The 14,652-nt window shown below is 38.1% G+C and overlaps 1 pseudogene; it reads right to left on the reverse strand.

Annotated features, from left to right (window-relative positions):
- LOC102483256 (60S ribosomal protein L6 pseudogene) overlaps nt 1-10,293 on the reverse strand; it is a 21,382-nt pseudogene extending 11,089 nt beyond the window's left edge.
- Nucleotides 10,294-14,652: the final 4,359 nt, after the last annotated feature.

The following is a 14,652-nucleotide window of genomic DNA, read 5'->3' on the forward strand; positions in this document are numbered from 1 at the left end:
TATATATATATATACATATATATATATACACATAAAATATAAAAGTCTTTTATGCACTCGTATGTGAGTTTGGAATATGACTGGATAATCAAATAGAAACGAAAGAAAGCTTTTCTTATTTTAAACCATTTTTGCTTACATTCTACTGAATATACTTGGAATCAATCTTTCACTGATCATTTTGTATTATAAATTATAGATAAGCAGTGATTTTAAAAACCGTTTTCTGAACCTGCTTACCTCATGCGAAGATACCACAAATCAGAGACCTCAGGTTTATAGGAATTATTGATCTCTATGAAATGATTATGAAATCTCCTTCCTGAATTCAATAAAATACTTAATAATAGACTAGAAAGTCATCACTTCTGTACTGAGTGCTCAGTTGAGGAATCAGTGGGAAGTTTTTCATTTATTTCTTACTACATTTAGGATTTCAGAATACGTTGTCTTTTTCCTGTGCCATGGTTCTTACAGCCATAACAAGCTCCAGAAATCTTCCCTGGCATTACATCACCTAAGAGGATCCACTCAAAGAGGAAAAATATTTCTTATTGTAATAAATATAGAGACATTTTCATCATTTTTAGATAAAATGTTAGATGAAGTATAAATATTGTCTAACTGAACTTCAGCTAGTCTACCTATTCTTTTCTCATTATACTGGCCAACACTTACTTAAGTGTCTACTATATTGTTTCTAAAACAGTATATATTTCTGGAAGAGCCTTCAGTAATTCATAGAAACACATATTATAAAGAAACTCTGCATGGATTTCAAAAAATGTTTGCACCAAGATAAACCCGTATATAATTCCATTTTCAACAAATATTTTGAGATTCTCTTGTATCTTTTGGTGTGTTATGTTGTTTTCAGAGGAAGGTGAGTTCTGTGAAGTCCTTCCACTGTGTGGCTATTTCCTCTCAACTGCACAGATATTTTATATGTTCTAGTCTCTATATCACCTTGCATTTATATCACTCACTAAGTAGCTCCTTTCCAAAATTTTGTATAGTTTATGTGTCTATTGGGGTACAAATTCACCGTACTGAGGCAAATACCAGGTAACACATTCTATTTAACTTTCTAGAAATGCTAAGAGACATGTTAAATGAAGTTCTATAGAACAGCTATTGTATATTGCCTATTAGGGTGGAGTTTAAAAGCTACTTACATATTCATCCATACCTAATTACTGAACCATAGAAGCACCTAAATAAGCAATTTGTAGTTATCCAGTGTGAAATAGTTATCCTATTAACATTTAATTCAAAGCACAGGAGGGAAAAGCCTTTCTTAAAACAATAGATAAAATAGAAGCCAAAACTCTCTTAGTTAATGGAATCCAATAAAGTTAAGCTAGCAAATGTAGCATGTTCTCTTCTAACTATTCTGTTTCTCTGTTCATCAGAAAATTATACATCAAATTACAGGATGTATTCTTAACAACTTACACACAACTTTTTTTTTTTTTTTAGAGTTTTTTTGCCTTAGGGCTCATGTGCTCACTGGAGAGAGAGACCGAGACAATGACAGAGAAAGTGGAAAATCACCCCCTTCCCATGGGAGATGGCCATGCCACAATCTCTTCTCCATTCTCCTTCGGAGATCTTAGGCATGCATGTACACGTGCACGGTGTGAGTTTCAAGCCAACAGATCTGGGACTTAAACCACAGTTGGCCATGTGGAAGTCCAATTATTGGCCCCACACACCACTTTTCTTATTTCCATTCTCATTGCCTTTAAATGTCAATTTATATCTTCAATCTTTTTTTTTTTTTTGAGAGGTTTTCGCAATAGGGCGCGTGCACTCACCAGACAGAAAGAGAGAGACAGAGAGACAGAAAGCGAGAAATAACTCCCCAGGGGGGATGGTCACACCGCAATTCCTTCTCCTCCATTCTCCTCTTGGGATCTTGGGCACGCACGCACACACGCCCGCCGTGAGTTTTAAGCCACAGGGTCCAGGACACGAACCGCGGTTGACTACGTGGGAGTCCAGCGACATAGCCATTACGCTAACTGCTGGTCCCCTATATCTTCCATCTTTATTTTGGAACAAAAATGGTTTTACCTTCCAGAAACTTGAAATTAATGTGATTAAGAATCATAAGTTTTTGCCACCAATTTTTTGGAACTGGGTTAGAGAGGTTACCTGTAGTCAAGAAATTTTTTTTAAGAAATAATTTTTTTTCTATAAGGTATGTGCACTGGTTGGAGAGACAGAGAGACAGAAAGCAAGAGAGAGTATGGCCATGCTGTAACCCCCTTCTCCTCCAGTCTACCCTTGGGATTTAGGGCACATACACACAAGTATTCAATGTGAATTTGAAGCCACGGGGTCTAGGACTCAAACCACAGTCAACAATGTGGGTATCCAGCAATGTAACCATTATGTCCTCTGCTGGTCCCATCAAGAGCATTTTAATACACTTATCATCTATAAAATAAGAATCCTCATTGATTTATTTGATTGTCTTGTTTAAAAATATTTTCCTTTGGGGGTCAGCTGGTGACATGATGGTTAAGGTTCTGGACTGCCACATGGCCAACTCTAGTTTGAGTCCCAGACCTGGCAGCTTGCTTTTCCACTTTCCCTCTGTCTCTCTGTTTCTCTCTGAGTGCACATGCCATATGACAAATTTAAAAATAATAATAATAAGTAAAATTAAAACTTCTATTTCTAAGTCTGAATCCAGTCAAAAATAAGACTCTGTAAGAGTAACAAATAAGATAAAAATTTTTTAAATAATTTAATGTATATGGTCTAAATGCAAAGCTTATTCCCCAATCATTACTCTTTGCTATATAAACTCTCAATAGAAGGAACTATGTCACTTTTAATTAATGGTTACACAGAACTCATTGGAAGACCCTGGCTTCAAAGGCTTACCTAATATCATTCAAACATTTCTTTTTTTCCCTAAGATTAGGAAAAAGTAGCAAAACTGTCTTTGATACAAAGCTCTGAATATAGAAAGAAAAATGCAAGCACAATAATATTAAGAGTAAACTATTTGGATTAATGTCCCAGCTGTCATTTACTAGTGTTAACACCAATGCCCCTTGATCTTCACCAACATACTGGACCTTTCTGAATCTTGGTAACTCATTTAATTGCATTTTACAAAAACACTTCTGTCACATTAAAAAATAAAATAGTAATAAGAGGTACTATGTGTGCCTTTATTGTGTGAAAAGCACAATGTGAGCTACTGGATTATTGAATTCCTTTGAGCTTCCTAGTTGTCTTCCATAGCCTACAGAACCGAAAAATCAGTTATCTACAATTTACATGAAACATGAAAAAAGGTTTGCAGAGACTCATATCCACGTTTGACTGTAGGACCCCCATCCCATAGATTATCAGTTCTCTCAAGAAGAGAGCTAATAAAAAAAAAAAAAAAAACTTACGAAAACAATATTTTGTATATCTTTTTCACAATAGTTTTACCTCCTGATTCATTTCATCCTGAGTATCAAACAGGCAGAAAATCAGAAAATGATGCAGAGGAGAGAATATACTCACACTGTAACATGGGCGCACACAGAATGTATCTCCTTCATTCATTAAGACTGTTCTCATCTTCAAAAGTCTCCAAACCCAGGATAGTGGAAGAAAACAATTGCATTTAATCTGCCCAATCTGGAAGTCCTGGCCTGATGCAGTAATTTAAATAGCATTTTTAGATGAAATGCACAATCTCTCAAACGTGACATCTTTTCTCTTGGTGGAGGATCGTGGCTTATGTGACTTTTATAGAGAAAAAGTAAAGTAAATCATGAATCCAAGTGTTGTCCTTTGATTCCTCTGGTTACCATGGTGATATCCTTTGTTCCGCAAGTTCCTGCTCACTCTGCTAGAATAAATCTAGCAGCTTGATAACTCTTGGCCCAGGCTTTCCTGTGTCATTTGGGATCTGAAAGTGTCACCCTGACAAGCTTTGTCCATCTACATTCCAGACCCCCTACTTTAACCTCTGTGCAATCTGATCCTCAGCAATTCTGAAAAAATAAATATTTCACCCGCCTATAACTATTCTTAACCCACCCATGTCTTCAGGTGCACAGCTCTGTGATGTTGGAATATAGATCTTCTCCGTACATGGAAAAGCTGTTAGGACTTGATTGTATTGAAAATCCTTTCTTGAACTGTTTAGAATCCCTGTGACAATTTATCTCTACTTTCATGCCCACTGTATTCCCTTGGACAAATGGACACCACTGACAGCTAAGGAAAACATTTCTTGGAAAAAGGCAAAAGAGAAAGACATATTGAGAGCTTACTTAAAATTATAAACATAAATAAGGAACCTGAAATAAATGTAACAAAAGTCACCTCTCTATTCTGGTTCATTCAATAGTTCACTCAAGAAAGTAAAGGGGTGGGAACCAGTAGTTAGCGTAATGGCTATGTCGCTGGACTCCCACATAGTCGACTGCGGTTCATGTCCTGGACCTGGTGGCTTAAAACTCATGCCGGGTGCATGTACGTGCATGCCCAAGATCCCGAGAGGAGAATGGAGGAGAAGGGATTGCAGCGTGACCATCCCCCTGGGGGGTGATTTCTCGCTTTCTGTCTCTATGTCTCTGTCTGTCTGGTGAGCGCAGGTGCCCGATAGCAAAAACCTCTCCCCCCCCCACCAAAAAAAAAAAGAGGAAGAAAGTAAAGGGGTGAGAAGGGAGAGACTGCCAGTCCCAGGTGCTTCAATGAAAGGAGACGACAGTTACAATAAGGAGGAGCTGGAAAATGGTTGAATCAACTGCAAATGCAGTGTCGTTCAAAGCTCCATATTTCTTTTATTATAAAAATCTACCCAAATTTCCCCATTTCTTCAAAAAAATTATTTTAATTTGTCAAAGGCCACATGTGCTCACTAGAGAGACACAGAGAGAAAGAGGGAAAGTGAGAAAGCATCATCTTTCATGGGGACTAGTCATGCCACAATCCTTTCTCTTCCGTCATTTTCTCCTGTTGGTATTTTGGGCACACACGCACACCTTCCTGGTGTGTTTTTCAAACTGCCAGGTCTGAGATTTGAATTGCATGGTTGGGCCATATCTGATCCAGTTGCCTTAACCACAAGGCCACAAGTTGGCCCTAAAGTCATTTTTCAATTTCTTCCATGAGATAGAGAGAGACAATATCCCCAACAGGGTCTCATGCCACAGTCCACCCCTACTGTTGGCCAGCCAGATCAGAAGCATGCATATATGCCCATGAGAAGGGAAACCTCAGACCTGGGACTCAACCTGGGATCTTCTCATGTGATCCCAGCCCTGCAGAACATCTTGTTACCACTGGGGCATTGCTACGAGTATTGTTAACTGTCTGTGGAAATCACTGATCTCTAAATCACTAAAATTAAAATTTAAAAAAAAGAAAAAAAAGATATTTTTATTAACTGGACTGGGGATAAATGTTCATATATTGAAATGTTCACTTTGTAAGCTAAATAATGTGATTGAATGTATAAAAATTATTTTAAAAAATAAATTAAATAAAAAGATCAATGTTAGATCAAAGACAATGCTACTGAATTGATTTTCTAGAAGTTTCACTGGTCAACTTGATGAGAATCTCCTTTACTGACTTCAGATATAATTCCTCTTCTTTTTTTGTCCACCTCTGACTACCATTTGTTCACACATTGCCTATTATTGGTTGTGGAGATTATACAGAAAAAAATTATAAATATCATTCTCCTTATCCGTTGAACAATATATTCATTATCATTTCTTGTTCTGAGTGAATTGTATCTGTGACATTATAAAGCATGGCTGTACCAGCAAGTGGCATGGTGGTTAAGGCACTGGATCCCACATGGCCAACTTCTTGGTTCAAGTCCCAGACTCAGTTGTTTGAAAAATGTGCCAGGTCCATGTGCATGCATGCCCAAAATCTCAAGAGGAGAATGAAGGAAAATGGATTATGACATGACTATTCCCCCACTGAGGGTGATTTCTCACTTTCTCTCTCTCTCTCTCTCTCTCTCCTCTCTTTTCCAGTGAGTCCACTCACCCTATAGCAGAAATCTGAAAAACAAAAACAAGTTCTTCTTTTTATCTTACATTGTCATGATATTTCCTCTGTTTTTCCTTTGTTTTTCTTTCATAAGAGGTCATATAAATATGACCTTCCTACATTTTTTAAGGTTTTTGTGAGTATGTTTAAGTATAAAACAAATACTATGAGGTCTTCTATTTTCTAGATATTTACTTCAGCATATTTGTGTTTATTTCCCTTGCACTGGGCATTAACTCCTGGGAGTGAGGTAATAAATATCCTAAAATGTGTTCTTAGCTTTCCAAGCCCCTTCTACATAATCATTCTAATGGAAATCTCATTGCAGTATTTTCAGTCCTGTGGGTGTTATAATAAAAAGTGAATCGACAGTATGAAGCTTTTTTAACTGGCTGTATTAGTTCATTGCTGCTATTGCAAAGTGCCACAGCTTAGATGGTTCATACAATAAATATGCATTATCTCACAGTTCTGAAGCCCATAAGTTCTTTATTAAGGTGACAGCAGGTTCATTCTTTTTGAAAACTATGAGAGAAAATCTTTTTTATGCCTTTCTCCATCTGGTGGTTTGCTGGTAATTTTTTCACTTATTGGCTTGGAATCATACCCGGCTTCATCTTTATATGGTGTATTTCCTATATGTGTCACTGTGTATAAATTTCCTATTTAATGAGGACACCAGAACATTAGATTAGGACCCACCCTAATGACCTCATCTTAACTCTTGATATCTATAATCTGTTTTCAAATAAGGTCATATCCTGAGCTTTAGTGGTTTGGACTTTAACATGGGAGGGAGTATATAATTTGGACTTTAAATTGGGAAGGAGTATATAATTTAATCCATAACAGTGAGTATCTCAGGGAGATACATATTAGCATTATTTAGAAATCACTTCAAAGATTATTTTCGGGAACCAGCAGTTAGCGTAATGGCTATGTCGCTGGACTCCCACGTAGTCGACCGCGGTTCACGTCCTGGACCCGGTGGCTTAAAACCCATGCTGGGTGCGTGTGCGTGCGTGCCCAAGATCCCAAGAGGAGAATGGAGGAGAAGGGATTGCGGCATGGCCATCCCCTCTGGGGGGTGATTTCTCGCTTTCTGTCTCTCTGTCTCTCTCTGTCTGTCTGGCGAGCGCATGCGCCCAATAGTGAAAAACTTCTCAAAAAAAAAAAAAAAAAGATTATTTTCGAAAAGACTTCTTTGCAACAGATCATCTTACATCTAGACATTTGTAGTGTCACAAACTTATCTAAATTCAAGGAAGTAAACATTAAATTTAATCTTCAAAATAATCTCAAATTTTGAAGCCCACAGGTGGCAAGGTGGTTAAGGTACTGGATTCCCACATAGCCAATCAGGGTTTGAGTACTTGACCTGAAAGCCTGCAAATTATGCCAGGTGCATGTGCATGTATGCCAAAAATCCCAGGAGGAGAATGGAGGAGAATGGATGGCATGGTCATCCTCCCAGTGTATGCTTTTTCTCTTTCTGTCTCTCCACCTCTCCCCTATAAAAGTGCATGTTGTAAAGCAAAAAATTAAAAAATAAGTAAGTTATCTTTTTAATAATTATTTATTTATTTTCATTTGACCAGAGAGGGACAGAGAGAGAGAAAGAGGGAAAGCAAGCCACCAGGTTCGGGATTAGAACCACGGTAGACCATGTGGGAGTCCAGTGCCTCTTACCACCATGCCACCTGCTGGCCTCATAAATAATAATCTTAAATTTCTTCCTCAAGTTACTTTTTTTCTAGCAAAGTGGTTGGCTGCAGGAAATTATGTAACCACCTTTTTAAAAATTTGAACTGTTTAGAGAACTAGTTGGTGGCTTGGTGGTTAAGGCACTGAATTCCCACATGGCCAACTGCAGTATGAGTCACAGATCCAGTAGCTTGAAAATCACACTGGGAGCATATACATGCATGACCAGAATCCTGAGAGGAGAATGGAGGAGAAGGGATTATAGTGTGGTTATACTTCATGGAAGGTGCTTTCTCAATTCTTCTCTCTCTCTCTCTCTCTCTCTCTCTCTCTCTCTCTCTCTCTCTCTCTCTCCCTCCAGGGAGTACACATGCTTTAGGGTGAAAACTTAAAAAGAAAACAATAAAGAAAAACAGAACTGTTCTTAGGCTCTGTGGTTTGAATGTTTGTGACTCCTCAAAATGTGTATGTTTATGTCCACTAAAGGATGGTATTAAGCAGTGAGCTCTTTGGGAAGTGATTAGACCATGAACATAGAATCTTCATTAATGGGATTAGTTTCCTTATAAAAGAGGCTTCAGAGAAGTCCCTGACCCTTTCCACCATGTAAGAATACAGCAATAAGATGGCTGTCCATGTGTTAGGAAGTGAACCCTCACCAGATAACAAATTTATTTACACCTTGATCTTGGACTTTCCATCTTCTAGAACTCCGCGAAATAAATTCTGCTTTTTATAAACCATCTGGTTGATGGTATATTGTTATAACAACACAGATGGACTAGGCCAAATACCTTCTTGAGAGATTTTCATTTTATTATTTGTAGACTTGAACTGTCCTTAGCAGTCTGTGTGTGACCACAGTAACCTATATACCTTGCCAAAAAGAAGGTGATTGTCAGGAGATCAAGCCTGCAGCAACTGGTTCTCCTAGTACAAGACCTAGGATAGAGTGGACACTCCATGCTTACTGAATGACCAAGTTAACTGAATGATGGAGTGTTATAAGCTACGCAAAACATATTTTACAAAGGGTAAGTGAGAGAGCCTTTCTTACATAGGAAAAGAATATAAGTATATATAGAGAGAGGCCTTGTGCTTCTACCTTGCTGTAATGCAATGCTTAGGGAACTGTTCTATTGTCATTTCAGACTTCTTAGATCATGCTTAGTCCTCTCTACATTTTACAAATGAAGAAAACTCAGTGCCAAAGAAGTTAAAAAAAAGAAAAAGAAAGAAAAAGAAAATCCATTCTGGAGGTCCTAATCACCTATTAGTATAAAATATGAGCTTTTTCTTTTTACAAATATAAATACCAATTTTTAAAAATATTTATTATTTACATTTAACCACTGTACATCTTCACAGTGTACTACATGTTTTTTCTCAGCATGAATATAATGTATATCAGTCAAGACAAAGACATTGACATATACATTATCATCAGCAAATAACTTTTCATTTTTGTGTCAATTAAATGCATTGTTTGTTGTTTTTTATCCCCTGTTTTCCCTCACCAATTTTTTTAAATAGGAACATTTAGTCCACCTAAAAAGAAGTCTTATTACAAGCATCTCACTAACCTCTACTGGTCAAGTGCATATGACCAGCACACAGGATTCTGTATCATTTTTTTTTTTCAGAGAGAGATTTTTGTTATAGGGCACTTGTGCTTGCCAGAGAGACAGAAAGTGAGAAATCACCCCATAGGGGGGATGGTCACTTCACAATCCCTTCTCCTCCATTCTCCTCTCACACACACACATGCCTGGCATGAGTTTAAGACACTGGGTCTGGGTCTAGAACCACAGTCGACTACATGGGAGTCCAGCAATGTAACTTTCACGGCATCTGCTGGTCCAGGATTATGTATCATTTTAACCTCTAATCATCATTATAATATCTAAAACAGCTTTTCAAAGGTTTTTCAAGACTATGCAGCATCTCTCTTTGAATGCAGTTTATCTTCACTCATTGGTAAAATGGGTTTCAGAATTTTTTTTTTTTTTTTTGGAGAGATTTTCACTGTAGGGAGCGTGCGCTCGCCAGACAGACAGAGAGAGACATAGAGACAGAAAGTGAGAAATCACTCCCCAGGGGGGATGGTCACGCCGCAATCCCTTCTCCTCCATTCTCCTCTCGGGATCTTGGGCACGCACGCACACGTGCCCGGCGTGAGTTTTAAGCCACCGGGTCCGGGACACGAACCACGGTCGACTACGTGGGAGTCCAGTGACATAGCCATTACGCTAACTGCTGGTTCCCCAGAAATTTTTAAAAACATATTTTTGACATTAGAATCCTCGTGCCTCAGCCTCTCAAGTGTCTGGGACTACAAGTGCATGCCACCATGCCCAACTTTAGAATTTTTGAGGGCAAAAATACATATTATTTACCATCACCATTAAACCTGATATGTGTTAATCCCCTAATAAAAATTAACTGATAAGTTAATAAGTAAATGAATGATTGATAAATGGATATATAAATGAATGATATAGCTGTTCTTACCTTTAATACTAACATGCTAATTGAATTATACTGAGTCATCAGAAAAGTCATGATGCATTTTTGCATTAAGAAAACAGAAAAATATGTTATGACTTTTCCAACAACTCATTATTTACTCAGCTTTTTATTCAATGTCTACATTATTTTAGAGAGATTTTATGCTACTACATCTAGGTGTAGAAAGTGAATTTTAGAGGAAAGCTCAGTGTTTATACAGCAGATTAATGCAAACATGACAGGTAAGTAGCCAGCTTTTTTCTTTATCTTGAATATATCCTGGATAATCACCCTCTTGTCCAGCTTTGCCTTCATTTAATACAGAGTTTGCCTTATATGTATACAGACTTGCTGATGGCTGTGAGCAAGGTTTTGCATTCTGATTCAAGGGTAGTGACATGGCCTTCTTCTCGTCTTTCTGTTGTCTCCATGGTGACAAGTATTCTGCATCTCCCGTCTGAGACATGCTGTTGACGGAATCTTATATCCTAGGTTTTCTCCTGTGGGAAAAGCTTTAGTAAATTAGCATAAACCCAGAACTGCACATTTTGTCTAGCAAATTTCAGCAAGCATTTATTTGATTTCTTTATTTGTGAGCTCTGTCAACAATTTTCCAATTGTAAAGTTTAGAAGGTTTGGCTTTGCTCCCCTTTAAAAAACATAAATCCTGTGTTATGACTACCAAAGGTTGCAGAAGATGTAGTAATCAATATTCAGCATGTTCTAATTTAAAGATTATCCTTTTCTTCCAATACCTTAACTGCTGGAAAGTTTCCTCATTTGTATTTACATTCTGCAGCTAATAGCTCTCTGGGGAGACTGTAAATACAGACTTTAAAAAGATGGGACACTGTATAAGTAACCACCCAATTGAATGGAGAGAAGGGCCCTATTTCCATGAGAAGTATTAGGTATGTCATCGCAGTAGGATTAGGCACCTCAGGGCTGCCATAAATATACAGAGTGCTGAGCCTGCAGGTGGCGTGAGAGTTAAGGCAGCTGGATCCCGTGTGGTCAACTCCACGGTTCCAGTCCCAGACCCAGCAGCTTGAAAATCACATCAGGCATGTGTGCTGTATGACCAAAATCCCATGAGGAAACTGGAGGAAAAGGGATGGCAGCATTAGCCATACTCCTGGGGGAAGGAGGTGATTTCTCATTTTCTCTCTCTCTTTCTCTGTCTGGCTCTGGCAAACTTAAGTGCTCTAAATTAAAAAAAAAAAAAAAAAAAAAAAAACACAAGGTGCCTAGAGAAGGCAGTGGCACTCAAATTGTGTGAGGAAAAGATCAGTAAAAAATTAAGGGAAAATATAGCTAAAATATGTTCTTATTTTACACTCTTCCTCAAATATGCCTAGCTATCACAGTTTTTCCATGCATTAGTAAATGACCAGTCAGAGTCATTTTAACCTCTAAAACAGTTTTGCAGAGGATTTACAAGAATTCCCTTGCATTACCAATGCAAACAGGAATCATTTTATAAAATGTGTCATAAACTGATCAAACATATCATTTTTATATTCTACTATAAAAACAAACAGAAAATAAGATATCCATCTGTAGAATAAACCATAATAACAAAAAGAAAAAATTAGTTAATGGTTATATTTGTCCTGCTGCTCTATTTCTATTTGACCTAGCCTAACCCTTCCCTCCACACACATACACAGTGTTCCTGGATAAGGTCAAGACAAAATGAGTCCACCCTCCAAGGCAATTGCATACACAGTCTATAATGTATCCCAAACATTTCCACATGTCATTTAGACCTTTCAGTAGCAACTGAGGCTAGACGAGCCTAGCCTTGCCTTGATATCTGGCCCTGCAGCAAGCACATGCTTTACTCACAGTCCTTTCTTGTAGAGGTTTGCTGTTCCTTTACTTTGTAAGGTCAGGAGGTGTGATTGAGACCCTTTTCAATCTTCATCACTGTTTTCTGATCATTACTCCCCGACTTTCTAAAGTAACCATTTTGGAAGTTCAAATCTTCTGGGAATACCACCTCCTCCCCTTCTTTGTGGCTGTCATTTACAGGCTTCTCACTTAATCCTCCTCATTCACAGCAGACTCAAACACCTGCTGGTGGATTTCTTGTCAATGTAAATTCTCCCATCATCCTGCCACAACTTGGCACTCAAATGGACAACATCCAACTCCCAGTCTTTCAGTCTTTCAGTGGCCTCATATTCAGTGACATATCTCTCTACTGTAGTTGCTCACTCTCTGGGCCTCAGTCTGGCTGGTTTCCTTATCAGCAACCACTGAAATTCCCAAATATCTTGTTTCCAATCATAAAAATTTCAATACCAGCTTCATGTCAAAAAAATAATTTTTTAAAGCAAGTTTCTCATTTTTTTTTCCTTTTATTGCTACAGGGTGTGTGTGCTAGAGCGAGAAAGCACTCCCCAGTCAGACATGGTCCTTTTCCCTCCATTTCTGTAACCACTCCAGACTGTCATGCATGCACAAGCACCCAGCCTATTTTCAAGCCTTCAGGCCAGGATTCAAACTAGGGTCACTCATGTGGAAGCTATCTGTCCATGCATAGCATTTAGCCTTTATGCTATGGGGCCAGCCCCTAAGTTATTTTCTTTATGACTCTAGCATTTTACTCTCTGTCCATCCGGAAGACACATTCTGAATATTGCTTGAACAAACAAAGAAACGAACGCACTTGTAAAATGAAGACGAAAATACCAGTACCCAAATTACAATAGCATCTCTTCCTTTACTTATTAGAAACCACCAAATCCTTTGACAAGTCTGTTTCTCAGTTTCTGTTCTGCACTGCTGGATCCAAATGAAAGCTCAGCTCCCTGCTTCCCACTGTGGACATAATACGTCTTGGCATTCCCAAATGGATGGGAGGTGGGAAGTCAAGGGGAGAGTCAAGAATGGGTCCTATGCCATTTATTAACACCAGGAGGAGACTCTAAATGTCTGGAGGGCCAGCCAGTGTTGTGGTGGTTAAAGTGGCTGAATTCCACATGGTTGACTATAAAGTTTGAGTCCCAGACCCTGTGACATGAGAAGCACTCTGTGTTCATGTCCGTGTATCCCCAAAATCCTGACAGGAGATAGAAATGGAGGAGTGGGGATTGTGGTATGACTATCAGGGAAATAGTCACTCACTTTCTTGGGAAAAAAAAAAGTTTAGAAAATTTATATCATGAAAAAATAACTATGCATGTACTTTAAAAATTGTTTGCACCAAAACAAATTCATATTTTCATTCCATTGTTCATAAAAAATGTGAAGTACTCATATCATAGAATTTTTATTTAAAAAATGAAAATAACCTTTTAACATAGTACTTTATAGCTGAGGAAACCAAAAGTAAGAATATATGATAGGAACTGCTTCTCTTTCATTTTCATTATTAGTGTTTTCTCCATAGAATTAGAGACACACAGATTCTTTCCCTTGACCAGAGTATTAAGGGGTAACTTCTAACAAATGTAGGTTTACCTGAGTTGGCAACTTGTGTAAAATATAAGCCTTTGTAATTGTCTAAAAGCCCTCCTACCTGGATTAAGCACACATTTTCATGAGTAACTTCAGGGTCTCTCATAGTTCTACTCCAGGAGATTCACAAATTTGGTTGGCTGGGCTATGGTCATTTGCACCTATCTAAGTCTCATAAAAATTACTAAAAAATTAAAAAGCAAATAAAATCTCTTCCAGTGTGAAGCATTTTCTTTCTCTGTCATTTTACAAGTTGTTTTCCATAAATCTGGTATAGTCCTTAAACAACATTGTGTTGTGACACTGTAATACTGTCACTCTACCTATAAAATAGTATCGCAAGGAAAGTATGTATGTTCTATCTCTAGAATGCAATGACTCAAGGCACAGCAGTGCTCAATAATTACTTATAAACATCTACATGAATGATTGACTAGGACTATATCAATATGAATAATAACTAATTAATTCAATGAGTGTTCATGAAACATGTACTAAATGCTATTTATTAATTCCAGGTGCTAGCAATGTATCAGTGAACAAAGAAGCTGAACATCTTAGCCCCATGGAGCTTATAATTTTCTCATTTGGAAGGAAAAGGAAAGTGTCATCCATGGAGGGGTATCAATCAGATGAGCTTTCAAAGGGAGCTTATTACAGAAATCTGCCAGTAAGCCATTCCATGCATGGGCTGCTTCCAGACAGTGACTGAAGTCAGAGTACTAGAGTTGGACCATTTCAGTCTGCAAGGAACTCCCTTAGTGACAAATCTTTGCGCTGCGGCTCCACATCAGGGCTGGCCCTTTCTCAAAGTTGTGATATAGTCTGAGGCTCTTTCTGCCCACTTCCTCTTCCTACCTTCTCACTGCCTTCACGTGTCAGACCTGCATTACAGTCTGAAGGCTCACCCAAGTTTACTGTGCACACTCTATTTAGAGATCTTTCCCT

Source organism: Tupaia chinensis, unplaced genomic scaffold (genome assembly GCF_000334495.1).
Source record: "Tupaia chinensis unplaced genomic scaffold, TupChi_1.0 Scaffold146445_1, whole genome shotgun sequence".
NCBI classification, from domain to species: domain Eukaryota; kingdom Metazoa; phylum Chordata; class Mammalia; order Scandentia; family Tupaiidae; genus Tupaia; species Tupaia belangeri.